The sequence below is a fragment of the Sus scrofa genome, chromosome 4 (assembly GCF_054392235.1).
Source record: "Sus scrofa isolate SSC_HxYL_T2T_F1_AM1 chromosome 4, Sscrofa_HxYL_maternal_Yorkshire_Landrace_v2.0, whole genome shotgun sequence".
In the NCBI taxonomy this organism is placed as follows: Eukaryota; Metazoa; Chordata; class Mammalia; order Artiodactyla; family Suidae; genus Sus; species Sus scrofa.
Window position 1 is genome coordinate 64718398 of NC_139386.1, and position 18318 is coordinate 64736715.

Here is an 18318-nt window from a genome sequence, read left to right on the forward strand (position 1 = left end):
TTGTCCTCATTAATATGGATAGAGAAAACAGTTTCCAAGTCAATAGCTGTATCCTATGTACCAAAGTCTATGTTGTTGGCTCAGTAATATCTATGGCCTCATAGATACCACATCTGAAATGGCAACTGCAATTGAAATCACTGCCTTCTTAAAGTTTACGATAACCTGCCATCCTTCCCAAGACTGACCTAGTTTTCCCAATGGCCAAAAGGAGAAGTAAATGAGCCTTCAGTAGATATCATCGTCTTGAGAATTGTGGTGGTGGTACTACATAGCAATTCCCTTAGAAAACTGCTTTTGGTCCAGTACCGTGTAGTGTGGGAGAAGTGAGAAGCTAGTGGGGGTGGGGGTGCAGGTGTAAGCGGCATTGCAAGGGGCCTTCACTTTGGTTCTTCCTGCTGTAACCACTCTTACCCCATGAGTCAGGGAACCATTGTGGAGATTGTACCAGTTGTCAATTATGCCTATGCTGGCTGTACATTCAGGAACTATGGAAATAATCAAAAGAGGGCTCTTCAGCCTTCTGAGCCACAGGGAGAAGTGATTCTGCCAAGGCTCTACAGGCCTTCGTTCTGTCCGGTGGTTCCTAGTAGGTGTTTTAAGTCCCCAGGACTTTGTCAACTCAGACTCATGATTTAATACCCCAATGCCACCCTCAGAAGGCATGATTATTTTCATATTATGCCAAATAATTAATGCTTTAATGGGTTATTTAGGTTTACTTTTTAATTAATTTTTATATCCTAACTGTTTTCTAATAAATATGTATAAATATATTTTTCCTTTTTAGGGCCACACCTGCAGCATATGGAAGTCCCAGGCTAGGGGTCAAATCAGAGCTGCAGCTGCTGCCCTACACCACAGCCACACAGGATCCAAGCCACATCTGACACCTATGTCACACCTTGCAGCAGCACTGGAGGCTCCTTAACCTACTGAGCAAGGCCAGGAATCAAACCCACACCTTCACGGATACTAGTTGTGTTCTTAACCTTCTGAGCCACAAGAGGAACTCCAAATATATTATTTTAAAAATCTAAATTTTATGTACGTATTTAACAGTTACTTTTAAATTGAGTACATTGGCCTATTCACAAAATAGGCTTTTTTTTTTCTTTTTTTCGAGCAAGTAACAGCCTATTAGAAGTTGCATGAAAATGGAAAAAGAAAGTATTTTAATATTCAAAATATTTTTAAAATCAACATCAGATTCATTTAAACAATATTTGGACACTCATCTCATTTCCATAATTTTAGGATGACAAATTTCAAATGATATAACAGAATAGTAATGAGTGTCTGGAGTACTATGCTGGGAACAATTCTGAGACATGTTTGGCTTTAGCTGGAAACTGCTCTGATGATAAAGTGATATCTGTCATGGACAGTGGAGAGAGTACTGTTGACTGAAATTCACGTATTTGCCATCTAGGCCTTAGTGAGTGTCTCTGGAGAATGGGCCATTCTGTGACATACAACTGTGGTATATGCCATTCTCTCTAGAATAAGAGGTATTTTTTTTAATTAGAAATATTTATGATAAAAAGAATGTACAGATGTATGTATGGCTGGGTCACTTTGCTGTACAGTAGAAATTGACAGAACATTACAAATCAACTCTAATAGAAAAAATTAAAATCTTACCAAAAAAAACAATAAAAAAGAAATGTTTGCATGCTTAACATGTATCAGACTATATCAAATTATCTGAGCACATAAAAATGTGAGTTTGATTTTTATTTTTTTCTCTTTTCTTTCCTGATTCTATCCAGTTTTATGTAGTTTTAGGTAGCATCTATATGATGTGAAAAGTTTGAAAAAACGTAAGTGACAGAAATTTCTTGTGCAGACTAGCAATGATCTGACATAGACTAATGCCCAGGGCTTGAATGGAGCACTTTTTCCCTTTTGGGTCAGTGATGTCAATTTACATTCTGGATTGCCTTGAAAATCTTATGTTTAGTAAAATAGATGAAATGCTGGTGAGTTAGGCTGTCAAAATAACTTCTATCAGCCTATGATTTAGTTTCTCACATTGTCTTGTGGAAAATGGAGACTCGTGCACTTTTCAGTGTCAAAGTAAATGTAGTCCTGTCTGAACACTTCAAACACATTTTCTCAAATTAAATAACGTGCTGAACATATTGACATCAGATGCCATTTGGACTGTATGTGTATCTCCTGATTAAGAGAAGTCTTTTGAGATACATGTTTCAGATGCATTTTGTTAAGATAGTTTAATTTTCTTCTCTTTTCTGTTTGTAGAAGATGTTACTTGATAGGCTTTCTTTAGAATATACTTGGTGTTATCATAATTTGATTAAGATTTAACTTGAGTAGATCAGAGGTGATATTAAGTATAGGAATCTCAGAGTTCCTGTTGTGGCTCAGCACTAACCTAGTGTCCATGAGGATGCAGGTGAGATCTACCGCCTCGCTCAGTGGGTTAAGGATCCCTCATTGCTGCAAGCTACTGTGTAGGTCTTAGAGGCAGGGTGGATCTGATATTGCTGTGGATGTGGAATAGACCTGCGGCTGCAGCTCCAATTCCACCCTTAGCCCAGAAACCTCCATGTGCTGCAGGTATGGCCATAAAAAAATAAAAAATAATAATAAAAATAATAAAAAATTTTTTAAAAGGAATCGCTAAAAATTAAGTGCTTACCTTTTATTATAGTCTTATCAAGGGCATTTAACAAAATGTCTTGGTCAGTTGGTATCGAAGGTATTCTCAGATTGAATTTTTCAGCCAACAATCATATAAGACCTATTTGGAAATTTCAAATATTTCACAAAAATCTATCATAAAAAAAAATTCTGGACATTTTTTATTAAAGCAAATTTACTTAAAATATTACATTAGTTTCAAGAGTGCAACATAGTGATTCAATATTTCTATACTCCACATAAAGGTGTTTTTTAAATTTGCTAGATCCACCATGCTGTAAATTACATCTTTGTATCTTATTTTATACTTAGTAGTTCATATCTTTCAATCCCCTTCCCCATCTCGCCCCCTCCCCCACCTCACTGAGGTTACCTCCATATCTTGGCTATTATAAGTAATACTTCTATGAACACTAAGGTACATATATCTTTTCAAATTAGTGTTTTCAGTTTCTTTGGGTATATACCCCAGTGTGGACTGCTGGATCATAGGATAGTGCTATTTTTAATTTTTTGAGGAAACTCCAAAATGTTTTCCACAGTGGTTATACCAATTTATATTCTATCGGTGTGCTCAAGTTCCCTTTTTTCCACACTTCGTTATTTGTTGTCTTTTTGACAGTAGCCATTCTGACAGTGAGAGGTAATATCTCATTGTGGTTTGCATTTCCCTGATGATTAGTGACAATGAGCATTTTTTCAAGTGCATGTTGGCCATCTATATGTCTTCTTTGAAAAAAATACATATGCAGGTCCCCTGCCCATTTTTTAACCAGGTTGTCTGTTTTATTGTTATTAAATAGTATAAGTTTTTATGTATTTTGAAAATTAACCCTTTATCAGATATATCATTGACAAATATTTTCTTCCATTCAGTAGGTTCCCTTTTTGCTCGTTGATTTCTTTGCTATGCAAAAGCTTTCAAGTTGATTTAGGTCCCATCGATTTATTTCCACTTCTGTTTCCCTTGCCTGTGAAGACAGATCCAAAAATACATTGCTAAGACCTATGTCAAAGAGTGTACTGCCAAGTTCTCATCATGGCTTAGAGGAAACAAATCTGACTAGTATCCATGAGGATGTGGGTTTGATTCCTGGCCTCACTCAGTCGGTTAAGGATCTGACATTGCTGTGAGCTATTGTATAGGTCGCAGACATGGCTTGGATCCCACATTGCTATGGCTGTGTTGCAGGCTGGCAGCTACAGCTCCGATTCAGCCCCTAGCCTGGGAACTTCCATATGCAATGGGTGTGGCCCTTAAAAAAAAAAAAAAAAGTGTGCTGTCTATGTGCCTATATTATCCCCTAGGAGTTTTATGGTTTCAAGTCTTACATTTAAACCTTTAATTCATTTTGAGTTTATTTTTATATATGGTGTGAGAAAGTAGTCCAGTCTGATTCTTTTGCATGTAACAACCAAGTTTTCATAACCACTTTTGGAAGAGACTCTTTTCTCCATTGTATATTCTTTGTATCTTCTTTGTTGTAGATTCATTGTCCTTATGTGCCTAGATTTTTTTCTGGGTTGTCTATTCTGTTCCACAAATGTTTCTTTTTTTGTGCCAGTAGTATATTGTTTTGATTACTATAGCTTTGTAATATAGTCTGAATTCAGGGAGCATGATATCTCCCAGCTTTGCTCTTTTTCCTCAAAATTGCTTTGACTGTTCAGGGTCTTTGTAATGCCATACAAATTTTAAGATTACTTATTCTACTTCTGTGAAAAATGTCATGGGTATTTTGATAAGGATTGCATAAAACCTGTAGATTATTTTGGGTAGCAATTTTATTTTAATATTTTAATAGTATTAGTTCTTCTAATCCATGATCATGGGATGTCTTTCCACTTATTTGTATTGTTTTTAATTTCCTTCATAAATGTCTCATAGTTTTAAGAGAACAGATGTTTTACCTCCATGGTTAAATTATAAAATACTATGTGCCATATTATTTTCATTCATCTTTTTTTTTTCTAATTTTTTTAATGCCCACACATGCAGCATATGGAAGTTCCTGGGCTAAGGGTTGAATTGCAGCTGCAGCTCCTGGACTACGCCACAGCCACAGCCCCAGCAACAACAGATACAAGACACATCTGCAACCTACACCACAGCTTGCAGCAACTTCAGATCCTTAACCCACTGGGTGAGGCCAGGGATCAAACCCGCATCCTCACCAACACTATGTTGGATTCTTAACCCACTGAGCCACAACAGAAACTCCTCATTCATCTTTTAGAGACAAGAGGAATTTTATCTATATTTCTTCAGATATTTCAGAGAATTATCTTTCAGCTTTTAGTTTATGCATGTAAAACCTAGATTGTTCCACTGCAACTATAAATAACTTCCAATTTATTGCATGTTTGATGAATGACAAGCCCTATTGCAGACACTGGTTGACTACTGCAAACCAACTGTCCTCTTACTAGCCATGATTTGGTTCAGGAATCTGCCCAATGGAGAGTCATATACTTCCAGGGAATATTTTCATTCTAAACCTGTATTAATTAATCATGATTCAGACTTTAAACTACTTATGATTGTCCCATTTACTTTATCAGAGATATGTAAAGTAATAGTAATTTGATAAAATTTTGATCAATGAGGCAGGAGGGAAAAAAGATCTAGAGGACTTCTGTAAAATTTCCTTGCTCTTAAGATGAGATACAAACGAAGAAATGGTCCTTTACTTTTGACGAATATGTTTATGTCTATGTGAACAGCAGCAGTGTCTTGCAATCATTAAGTAAAATCTGACACACTAAAGAGAGCAAAGTGAAAAGATAAAAAAAAAAAAAAACAGCAAATGAAATAAAACCAAGTGTGATTGAATCACTGAATTAACTAAACCTGGAGCTGCTCCAATTTGTTACATTTTTCTAATGATTTTATGAAAACTTTTGGCGTTCCCGTCGTGGCTCAGTGGTTAACAAATCCAACTGGGAACCATTAGGTTGCGGGTTTGGTCCCTGGCCCTGCTCAGTGGGTCAAGGATCGGCATTGCCATGAGCTGTGGCGTAGGTCGCAGATGCGGCTCTGATCCCACGTTGCTGTGGCCCTGGTGTAGGCTGATGGCTACAGCTCCGATTGGACCCCTAGCCTGAGAGCCTCCATGTGCTGGGTGTGGCCCTAGAAAAGGCAAAAAAACAAAACAAAACAAAACAAAAAAAAAAACCCACAAAAAAAAAGAAAACTTTTGTTGTTATCTTCCCTATTATAGACAAAAGCCATCCCAAAATATTTTCAAAGTTGTGTTTTCTCTAATGTTATTTACATACCAAGAAATATGATATATGGGGTAGAGTGAGTGTGAAAAGATATAAAGACCTGAATTTTATTTTAGCTGTAGACTATCAGTCCTTTTATCAAATTTTTCAAAATTAGTTTCCTCTTTGACATTATGATTAATGTAAATTTTAATATATTCACTTAAGGAACCTTAAAATTACATTTTAAAAAGTTTGATATGTTACATAAAACTGTAAAATAGGTTTATTTTATTCTTGTACACAAAAATATAGTTTGATTACTTTTTCAGTATTCTTTGTAATATATTTTTATGTAGTCATTACTCATAATGTTCTGACATGTAATGTTATTATCAGAGTTTCTTTCTCTGTTTTAATCAAAATTTTTCTGGTCTGTGAAAAGTTTAATTTATTAAAACATAATAAATGTGCTTTAAATAAATGTAACTTTAACCCCAATTTATGAAAAATTTATGAACATTTGATATGTTGTTTGACATTCATAGTATCAGGTTTTACACATTTCATGTTTAAAATGTGAAAATATACAACATCAAAATTCCATGTACCATCTTCTATATAATGCATATGTTTTACTTTAAAGAGATAGGTGTATGTAATTTTAATGTCAACCTCGGAATCACCAAAAAGTACCCTGGCAATCAGTGGAAAGGTTTAATAGGTTTTCTGTCTTGTTCTTAATTTGCTGAAATTACAAAATCAATACCTTCAGTTGTAGCTGCAGTTACCCGTTTTACTGCTTTAAGATAAAGTCTACAAGAAAGTAACCTTCACTTTCAATTTGTAGCTCAGAACATCAGGTTGTTCCTGGCCACTAGTTAAATAGCCTGTTCTTGGCCATCTGATGTAAGGTATTCCACATGTTGTTGCATTTCCATTTCCAAGAAGATACATACTAAAAGATACTGTGATTAATACAGAAAAAGCCAAAATTCAGAGTTTTGTACTTTTTCTCTTCCTCTTTCTCTTCACTATACACTAATGTCTTTATTTAGTTATTTAGCTTGAGCTCATCTGAATTCTTACTAGAATCTTCAACTCTGGATCTTAGATTGGCATCAAATGTCCACAACACTCTCCACCGAAATAAGAAACAGTCTTATTCCGTCTGAACTCTATCTTACCTCTAAGGTGCTTGTTACAAGAGCACATTCCTGCCACTTTTAAGATAAGGGAATTCTACCAAGTAGTCAGGTTAATACAAAATAGACAAGTAAGTACATTTCTAAGATTTTAGTTTGGAGAAAAATGTGATAGATTAAACAGTAGCTTTAAATGTCAAAGATATCAGAAGTGACAAAGGGATTTTGAGTATTAAAGCTATAAATGTTTTTTCATTGTAATAAGTCACAATAAACATGGGCAAAATTGCTACTGAAATTTCAGTTTTACAATGTTATCACATAGTCTTCCATGTATACACTCTTACACTCTTTTTCATATTAAGACTTCCCCTCTGTGTACCAGAAAAGGAGCAAGAATTTGGGCTTAATTCAAATGTTCGTTGTTTTGTTGTTGTTGTTATTGTTGTTGTTGTTTCAGTCCCAAAATTAAGAAGTGTTCTGCTGCAAGCTATTTAGTAGAAATAAAAAATTTTCAGACAGAAATGAAGATTTTTCTCAAGTTTACTTCTATGATACTTCAGACGTTTTACTATCAATGTTTACTTTGGCTATACATGAGGTTTGCTCTTTCATCATCTCATGACCACTGTGTCTGAGCTACAATAGAAATCATTACATTCTATTTTAATTTATCTATTTACATACCTGTCTGTTGCAATAGATTATAGGTCTTTAAAGGAAATAATTTTATATTTATCTAGCATAAAACTTTTTAACATAAGGCACACAGTATATTCTCTAGAATATCAGGAAAAATTAAACAAAATTGGAATTAGAATTGAAATCATGATAAACTGCTGATGTATTCAGCATGTGAGAGTAAAGGACAGTTTTAAGGCTGTTACTTCTAAAAGATTCATGGGGTTCTACTTAAGCAAGGGTGGAGGGTGGGGAGCACTCTGTTATAAAATGTATCACACAAGTAAATTGTTTTATTCTTTTGTTCTTTTGATATTGTTTCTTAGGGTATAGATTGTGACCCATCAATGAGTCATGAATTTAGTTGGTAGCCTCCGACATTATTTATCTTAATAGAATGAAAGAGAATGGAATAGAGTAGAATAGAATGGAATGGAATGGTAGGAATAGAATAGAATAGAATAGAATAGAATAGAATAGAATAGAATAGAATAGAATAGAATAGAATAGAATAGAATAGAATAGAATAGAACTATATTATAGTAGAATAGAAGAGAAAAATATTAAAATGTACATACCAAAGAAAATTATAGTTTTCTAAAGACTCTTGATTATATATTTGTGTATGTACTGCTTATGACTTAAAATGTGTTTTAAACTGAGGGCACTGGCCAAAATGTTTGAAAAAACAGAGTTAGAATCTGAGGTTGTTCTTTCAGACACCAAAGGTAATTTTTATTTACATAAAAAAGAAGTTGATTTATCGCTCATCTCAAGGTCCTGAGGTAAACAATCCGGGACTAACATGTCATCTCCAAAGGATCAGTTCCTGTGCTCCTCCTACCTTGTTGCCTTAAATTCCCTAGAGGACGTCTCTCATCCTTGTGATCCAGAATGGCTCAGCTCCATATCCACATTTCAATCATTGGTAGACAGACAGAAAAGAAATTAGAGAGTATGACTCCGAAGTCAGTCACAGTTCTTCATCTGCATCAGAGACTCAACTTGGTTTCAGAGGAGATTGAGAAATAGAATATTTATTCTGGCTCATGTTATCTTATGGAGCTGCAGTGGAATTTTCAGCCAGAGCTACAATGTCTGAAGACTTGAATAGTTCTGGAGACTATGTTTCCAAGTTCATTTACATGGCTGTGGGCAGAAGACATCAGCCCTTCACCATGCTGCTTCTTCATAGTGCTGCTCATGATGTGGCTTTCCAAGAATAAGTAGTCAGAGTGATAGACACACACACACACACACACACACACACACACACACACACACACGAGAGAAAGAGAGAGAGGCAATCAACACAGAAGCAACTCTATGTCTTTTATCACCTAATCTTGAAATTGACATACTATCTTTTTGCGGTCATAAGTAAATCACATAAAGAATTGTTTATTTTCTGAATATTTAAACTGTATGCAGATGCAAATCCTTATTTATCTTGAAAGTGCATAGATACACTTTGATCAGATTCTTAGACACCAAAAAATTCTAGAACACTTGTTCCCTTTAGACTGGAGAAGAGAGAGAATCAGGTTATACAAAACTGAAGTCTTATAAATGGTATTGTTTTTAACTACAAAGCAAAACATACAGAATATACTGATCTTGGATTATTACATGCCATTGAGGTAACCAGACATAACCAAACAGTTTTTTTAAAAAAAATCAAGCTTTCCTTTGTAGTAACTAGACATTATAAATAGAGGCTATTGTCTATCATTACCTGACATCCATTCGCTCTCCCTTTTACATATTTTCCAATCCCACAGAGGCTGGAGAGCCAAGAATTGCAGAGTCCAGGCTCCCTTACACCAAGGGTTCCACCGATTAGACACACATACACATATTCATAAGGCATAAGTAGCCTGAAACTCATTGTGTTCTTTCCACTGCTGTATAGAAAAGCACCACAAATTGAGCAGCTTAAAATAACGCATAATTATTATCTAACAGTTTCCATGGGAGTTTGGGTACAGGTTAACTAAGGAGTTTGGGTACAGGTTAACTAAGTCCTCTGCTCAGCATTTCAGGGTTGAAGTGGGGTACAGTCAAGATGTCCAAGGGGGATACCATCTGATTGAAGCTAACTGAATGTTGGGAAAGATCAGTTCCTTATGGTTGCCAGACTAAGGTCCTTGCTTTTTTTTTCTTTTCTGCTTTTTAGGGCCACAACCATGGCCTATGGAAGTTCCCAGGCTAGTGGTGGAATCAGAGCTATAGCTGCTGGCCTACACCACAGCCACAGAAATATGGGATCCGAGCCATGTCTGCAAGCTACACCACAGCTCATGGCAACACCAGATCCTTAACCCACTGAGCAAGACCAGAGATCGAACCCACATATTCATGGATACTAGTCAGATGTGTTTCCACTGCACTACAACAGGAACTCCCCTTCTCTTTCTTTTTTTTTTTTTCCTTTTTCTTTTTCAGCCATCCTTGCCACATATGGACATTTCCGGGCCAGGAGCTGGAGCTGTGACCTATGCCACAATTGCAACAATACTGGATCCTTAACCCACATTACCTGGCCAGGGACCTAATCAGCACCTCCATAGAGACAAGCCAGATCATTAACTCACTGCCCCACAATAGGAACTCCAAACATCTTGCTTTCTTGCTGGCTGTCAATTGAGGGCTGCTGCTGGCTTTAAAAGGCTGCCCACTCTCCCCTGCTATGCCACTCTCTCCATGGTTCACAACAAGGCCTTTACTCCCTCAAAACCAATAAGACAGCCCTTCTCTGAAACTCTCTGACATTTTTAAAGGCCCTCCTGAAGAGGCTGGACTTCCTGGATATTCATCTTTGCTGGCTTTGAATATGCAAAAGCCACATGGAAAGGAATGTAGGTGGCCTTTAGGAGGTAAAAGCAGTTCCTAGCTAATAGGCAACAAGGAGCCTGGGATCTTAGTCCTACAACTACAGGAATTCAACTCGGCCAATAATGTGAATCAGCTTGGATGAGAATCCCACGCTCCAGGCCCAACCAACATCTCAATAGCAGTTTTGAGAAAACCTGAGCAGAGAACCTCGATGTGCCATGCCTGGACTTCTGACCAACGGAAATGTGAAGTAATAAGTGGGTGGTTTTTAAGACACTATATTTTGAGCAATTTGCTGAATAGTTAATAGAACACTAATACAATTAGTGTTGCTAATTAATTAAAGAGATTTCATTCTTGATAAGCAGGCATCTATGGTAGGGTGGGGACATCTATTGAGCTGCATCCATGAGCATCATTTGAACTGAAGATAAACTGCATGATTTTTTAAAAAGTAAGTGTTCTGTGCTGAGAACACTATAATGAGGGTAAGGATTTGGGAAAAGAAGTAGAACAGGACTTACACTAACACTGGACTGCCACCCTTCTCATGGGAAAGAGGAAAGAGAAGTAGAATGCCTCTAACAAGAGAAATATCCTAAATTCTCTGCAAGATCTGCCTGCATATCCCAAGCCCACATACTCTAAAGTAAGGCCAACACAGCCAAATACACTGGTTTCATAATCAGCTCCTACGTTTTGGCAATGACCTTTTGAAAAGTAAGGTGTGAAACTGTAAAAGACCTATGCCTGCTAATTGTATTCAACACCCATGGTATGAATGACACACAGACATCTACAGATAAGAGGAAAATACGCCTTTCAGTATTGAGTGAAGAACTGAAATACTTGATCGCAGAGAAAACAGAGATTATCATGGAACCAAGATGAATTCTAATCCATGTTTTGAGAGAAACTCAAAAAGATACTTTGCCCGTAATGCAATAATGATGAGCTGTTTTGAAAAAGATTTAAGTAAAGAACAAGAAATAATGTTTGAAAATTACAGATTGTCAAAGGTATAAAAATTTTAAAAACCTAATATATGGCCTTCAGTATAAAATTTTATCTGATTCAAAGCAAAATCAATAATTTACAAGATAAAATCAAGGAAATTCTCAGAACATAGACAAAAACAGTTGGAAAATGTTTGAACAAAATACACAATGGAATACTACTCAACCATGAAAAAGAACAAAATAATGCCATTCACAGCAACATGGGTGGAATTAGAGACTCACACATTGAGTGAAGTAAGTCAGAAAGAGAAAGACAAATACCATATGAATCATTTACATCTGGAATCTAATACATGGCACAAATGAACCTTTCCACATTGAGTGAAGTAAGTCAGAAAGAGAAAGACAAATACCATATGAATCATTTACATCTGGAATCTAATACATGGCACAAATGAACCTTTCCACATTGAGTGAAGTAAGTCAGAAAGAGAAAGACAAATACCATATGAATCATTTATATCTGGAATCTAATACATGGCACAAATGAACCTTTCCACAGAAAAGAAAATCATGGACTTGGAGAACCAACTTGTGGTTGCCAAGGGGGAGGGGGAGTGAGTAGGATGGACTGGGAATTTGGGGCTAATAGATGCAAACTATTGCCTTTGGAATGGATAAGCAATGAGATCCTGCTGTATAGCACTGGGAACCATATCTAGTCACTTATAATGGAGCATGATAATGTGAGAAAAATATTGTATATATGTATGTGTGACTGGGTCACCTTGCTGTACAGTAGGAAATTGATAGAACACTATAAACCAGCTATGATGGAAAAAATAAAAGTCATTTTTTTAAAAAGTAATGCAGCATAAACTAACAATTTATGCTAAAGTTCTACCATCTTCTTTTTTCTTTTTTTTTTTTTTTTTTGCCATTTTCCTGGGCCGCTCCCTTGGCATATGGAAGTTCTCCAGGCTAGGGGTCCAATTGAAGCTGTAGCTGCCCGCCTATGCCAGAGCCACAGCAATGCGGGATCCGAGCCGCGTCTGCAACCTGCACCACAGCTCAAGGCAACACCGGATCCTTAACCCACTGAGCAAGGCCAGGGTTCGAACATGCAACCTCATGGTTCCTAGTCGGATTTGCTAACCACTGAGCCATGACAGGAACTCCCAGAAGTTCTGCCATCTTCTAACAAGCATCTTAGAATTTAGGAATTGCAAAAATAATTATTAGAGAAGGAAAAAATCCTAAGCCCCCTCCAAAATTCTTCAAAACATATCTAAAGTAAATGTTATACATTTGAATAGGAATTAATATTTACTAAATAGAGGTTGAGGATATTAAACCTACTTTTTCAGAAATGACAAAATAAATATTTGAATTAACAAAATTTTAGGGCAACATGCTTATACAATCTAAGGAGTATGTAAACCTTCTAAAGAAACATGTAAAAGACAGAAACTATACAAAGGAATACTGATGAATTTTATTTTATGATATTTTAAATTTTTATCCACTAAAAGTGTTCAAAGTTTTTGACAAATCTATTAGATATTGGAAAAATTATTAGTCTCCAGATTTTTTAATGACTTGCTATAAATGAGTAAAGACAAACAACAGTAAAAAAATATGTTTTATTAAAAGTAATATAATGATCAATAAAGATTTTATTTCATTTTACTTTTTATTTTACTATTTTATTTTATTTCATTTTCTTTTGTTTTGTTTTGTTTTTCAGCTGCACTCATGGCATATGGAAATTCCTGGGCCAGGGATTCAATCTGAGCCACAGCCATGGCCAGATCATTAACCCACTGCATCACAGTAGGAACTCCAGCAAAGATTTTAAAAGCCTATAAATCACTTTGTTAATTAGCAATATGGTTATTTAAATAATAGAGGTTTTTGTTTTGTTTTGTTTCCCAAGAGATTAGCAAAAAGTAAAAATATACAGATATTTATTATATCAAGTATTAACAGGAACCTAAGAAAACAGAAATTTCCATCTGAAGTCAGTAGACACTAAACTAAACTCCACAGAACCTCTTGGAAGGTCATTGACCCACAACTATCAAAAATTGAAATGTGCAAATTGACCTACTTCATTTAACAGCCATTTATTGAGCATCTCTTACTAATTATGGATACTGTTCTAGCTACTGAAGATATAGAAGTTAATAAAGGATGAAAAATGTTTGCCTTCATGAAGCTTACATTATTACATATACTGTTTTATTATACATTTTTATTTATTTGTTGGCCAGCCCACAGCATGTGGAAGTTCCTATGCCAGAGATCAACCCTCTGCCACTACAGTGATAATGCCAGATCCTTAACCCCTGGGCCACTGGGGAACTCCTATTTTTAAAACTTCATATTTCATTTATTTATTTGTTTATTGCCTTTTGTCTTTTTAGGGCTGCACCCATGGCATATGGAGGTTCCCAGGCTAGGGGTCTAATCGGAGCTATAGCTGCCGGCCTACGCCACAGCCACATCGACGCCAGATCGGAGCCGCGTCTGTGCCCTACACCACAGCTCACGGCAACGCCAGATCCTTAACCCACTGAGCAAGGCCAGGCATCAAACCTGCAACCTCATGGTTCCTAGTTGGATTTGTTTCCGCTGCGCCACAATGGGAACTCCTAAAACTTCATATTTTATCATGCCTGAACATCTCCACCAACAGGCTGTGAGCATCCCACCCATGCAGCTATGTGCACTACTGTGGAAAGGATGGCCCTGCCAAGTTCCCCTTCTTATCCTGCCCTGACTATGACCAAGTGACATTTAGAACACCAGCGAAATACCCCCATGTCTTCTACTGTGTACTCCAATGTGACCTCAGTCAAGGCACTTGGACAAAGTCTTCACTCTCAGTTCCACATCTGCATAGATGAGCTCACTCCCTGACAGCGCCCCCTATAGGGCCTCAGGAAAGGCACACTGTGCCTCCCTCCTCTAGGACTGGTGAGGAAAATAAATCTCCCACTTTCACATGCTTTTCTGTGGTGTTATTCTGTGTTTACATCAGACTGAGCATTAAAAAACCGATTTATAAGTAACATAATTATTTCTTACAACACTTACACCTTAACAAAATAATCACAAATGCTCATAAAATAAGATTTATAAGGATGTCCACTGTAGCTTTATCTATAATAATGATGAACTGGAATGCACTGAAATGTCCATCAATACGGGAATAGCTAATCTAATAATGATTTCTCTGTATTACAGATAATAAGCTTCTGTTAGAAAGAATAAGGCAGAGCTATGCAAACTAGCAGAGAAAAAAAATCTCCAAATTATGCCATCAAATGAAAAAGGCAAGTTGCAGAATAATAAATGTAAATGACTGCCTTTACTTTCAGCAAATAGTCTCATGCATTTCTTTTTCAATCTTTATTTCCCTACCCCTATTTAATATATTTGTATATTCTAACTCCGAAGGAAAAACCTGAATCTATATTTGCTAATTAGTCAATAAGTTAATGGTGGTTATTCCTGGGGCAAGGAGTGGGATTTGGGAAGATGGGAAAATAATCTTTTTTTTTTTTTTTTTTTTTTTTTTTGGTCTCTTGTCCTTTTAGAGCCACAACCGCAGCATCTGGAAGTTCCCAGGCTAGGGGTCTAATCGGAGCCTATGCCAGAGTCACAGCAATGCCAGATCCAAGCCACATCTGTGAACTATACCATAGTTCACGTCAACACCAGATCCTTAACCCACTGAGAGAGGCCAGGGATCGAACCTGCAACTTCATGGTTCTAGTCGTTTCCGCTGTGCCAGGACGGGAACTCCCAATTTTATACTTAATTACCTAAATTTTATTTTGTTTAAATTTTAAGGGAAAATGCCTATAATTGCCATGCAAGCAAAGTCAAATAAGCAAGGAACACCTCCATACTTGCTAAAACAGCATTGTGTTGAGAAAAGTGCCAAGACCAGAAGCCCAGCAGGTGAGAAAATCTCCAGTTCCCATGTGTTCTTACACAGCATGTAGAGCTTCATTAAGGGCATCCATCAGACTCTGGATGTGGCACCCTGATACAGGGGATGTGTGACTTTTTAGCTACAGGGACAGAGAAACCTCAGTCCCTTACCCAGTCACTCAGGAGCTAGGATACAACAGCAATATGATCTGGCTGACTCTTCAATCTGACACTAGCCTGGAAAATAACTGATCACAGTTGGGGTACCACTGGCTCCTCTCTGGCCTAATTAAGGGTTGGGGTTCAAGCCTCAATGTTGTAGCTTTTAAACGATAGAGCAAAATGACTGCTGAATTTGCCAAATCAGCATCCTTGCTTACGGAAGCAACAGCTTCTTCCCTGGCATGATTAAGGAGCTGTGGTCCAAACTTTGAGGTTGTCAAGTTTGGCTGCATTGAACACTGAGATGCAGCCAATTTCCCTGGAGTTTTATAAAAGAGCATATTCCTTTTTAGAAGCTAAACTGCAGGAAATCAGCCTTGGACAATTGCATAATTTTTCACATATATTTCTTTTATAACATATTATAAAAATGTGATATACAGTTAATACAGTAATTGTTAATATATTGAATTTAGATATAGTAGGGTTGAATGTAGTCTTGGAGAAGGTGGTAGTGTTTGAGGCAAAAGTCTGAGGTCATAGAAAATAATGAATAGTGAATGTATAAAACTCTTTGCTAAATATGGCTTTGAAGGAGGAGAAAGAAACAGACAATTAACTGTAAAGTGTATGAGTGAATGAGAGCAGATGCAGAAAGATTAAATTGTGCACGATGGGAGTTCCTGCTGTGGCACAGTGGTAACAAACCTGACTGGGATCCATAAGGATTCAGGTTCGATCCCTGGCCTCGCTCACTGGGTTAAGGATTCAGCCTTGCTGTCACTGTGTCATAGGTTGGCAGCTGCAGCTCCTACTTGGCCCCTAGGCTGGCAACTTCCGTATGCTGCACCTGAGGCCCTAAAAAGCAAAAAAAGAAAAAAGAAAATTGTGTGTGAGGTGGGTGTGGAGGAGACTGGTGGGGGAGGTACTTCAGTAAAATGAGAAGGGGCTAGAATCACAGAAGAGAGAGCATGATGGGTGAGTGGTGACAGTCCCCGAGCACTAGAATGTAGCTGGAAGGACTGCTCCAAGTGGCATGTATGAACTCTTTTCCCATCATAACTGGAGGGAAGAAAGAAACAATAGTGCTGAGGCCAGCATTTTTGTAGATTTTTATGATAAAAAGTTGAGGGAGGTCCTATCTGATCGTTTCCAGTTTACCCAAAAAGTTGAAAGGAATTCAATTTTTTTTTCCAAGAATCAAAGGAAGAATAACTCAGTTTGGAAAAAAAAAAAAAAAAGAAGATCTCTGAAACAGTTGTCATGGAGGATACGAGAAGAATTTTTTCAGCAACGTTCCACATGAACACAAGTGACAACAACTTGCGCTATTGTGTTATTTCCCCATCCATGCTAAACAGGCTGGGTGCAGATGTGGAAAAGACAGATATTTGGATTGATTCAGAACTGGAAACTTTCCAATTTAGTGTAAGGGGAAAACCATGAGCTAAGGCTCTGCATAGAGCCCCATACATATAAAACATTCCATAAATCTCATCTATTGAAGCAATCAATGGGTTAGAAAAGGCTCTCCCAAATGAGCTAAAAACAGTGCGGTGGGGATACAGGGTGGAAGGTCAGAAAGAGGGCTGCATGGAATTTGGTTTCAGGAGCAGAGTGGTTTCAAATAAGGGCAAAGCACAGATGGTCATCAGATATGCAGCGAAAGTAATGTAGGGCAGAAAGTCTGATGATGAGGTTAGATACTCAGCACTCTTAGAATCCAACTGATGCAGGTACAGGAGCTGGCCAGTGGCTTCAGTGTGACTATTCCCTATTTTTCTAAGTCTTGGGAATTGATCCCATCCTGCATGTTTATGGGTTGGTTGGTTTGTTTTTTATGATGTCTACTACAAATTCGGTTTCCTTCTCAGAAACAGTTGTTTTCTCAGAACATTCAATCAAATGTCATATTGAATTGTCCTACACTGGAATACTACTATTATTTCAATGCTCAGTGACAGCTATTAAACTCTGATTGTGGGCAAGAAGTGGTGCTTTGTCCCTGATGAGATACAAATTCCTGATCTGTGCCCTCAAAGAATTTTCAGTACAGCTAGCATGGTATCTTTATATTATATAGGATACATGACACAACATACAATAGAACCAAGACAATATAGTTAACTTATTTAACATATTTATAAGTAAAATAAATGTATTAGTGTCAAAAATAATAAGAATAACCCTTTTTTTCTCAATTCTCAAGGTGTTTTGAGTTTTTCCTTATCAAATTCATGCGTGGTATCATAGTTTGTAGGGCTGTACTTCTTAACTAAGCTAAAATAAAATAAGCTAATCATAGACGGGACTGAGTTTTTTCATATTTATTTAAATTTAATGACTCTAGATAAAAGTACGGCTCTATGTGATATCAATCTGTATTAGAAATGAAAGAGCAATGAGGGAAAAAAAATGCTTCAAATTTAAAGGAGAGCCACGATGAGCCAGACTCTTCGGCCAGGAGTTATAGCTGTGTGGATATGATAAAATTCAGTGTGTCCTGGAGGTACAAAAGACTAAAGTCTCTAACATATAGTCCAGGCAAGCAATAATGCTTTTGATGGACATCTTTAAAGGCTGGAAATGGTTGTATGGATTGACAAAATTAGTTTTTGACTTGGAGATGACAACAATAAAAAGTGACTGAGAATTTAGCTGGGTTCATTATGCTACAAAATTCCAGAGGAATAGCAAGCAGCAATGACAAAGTCTATTTT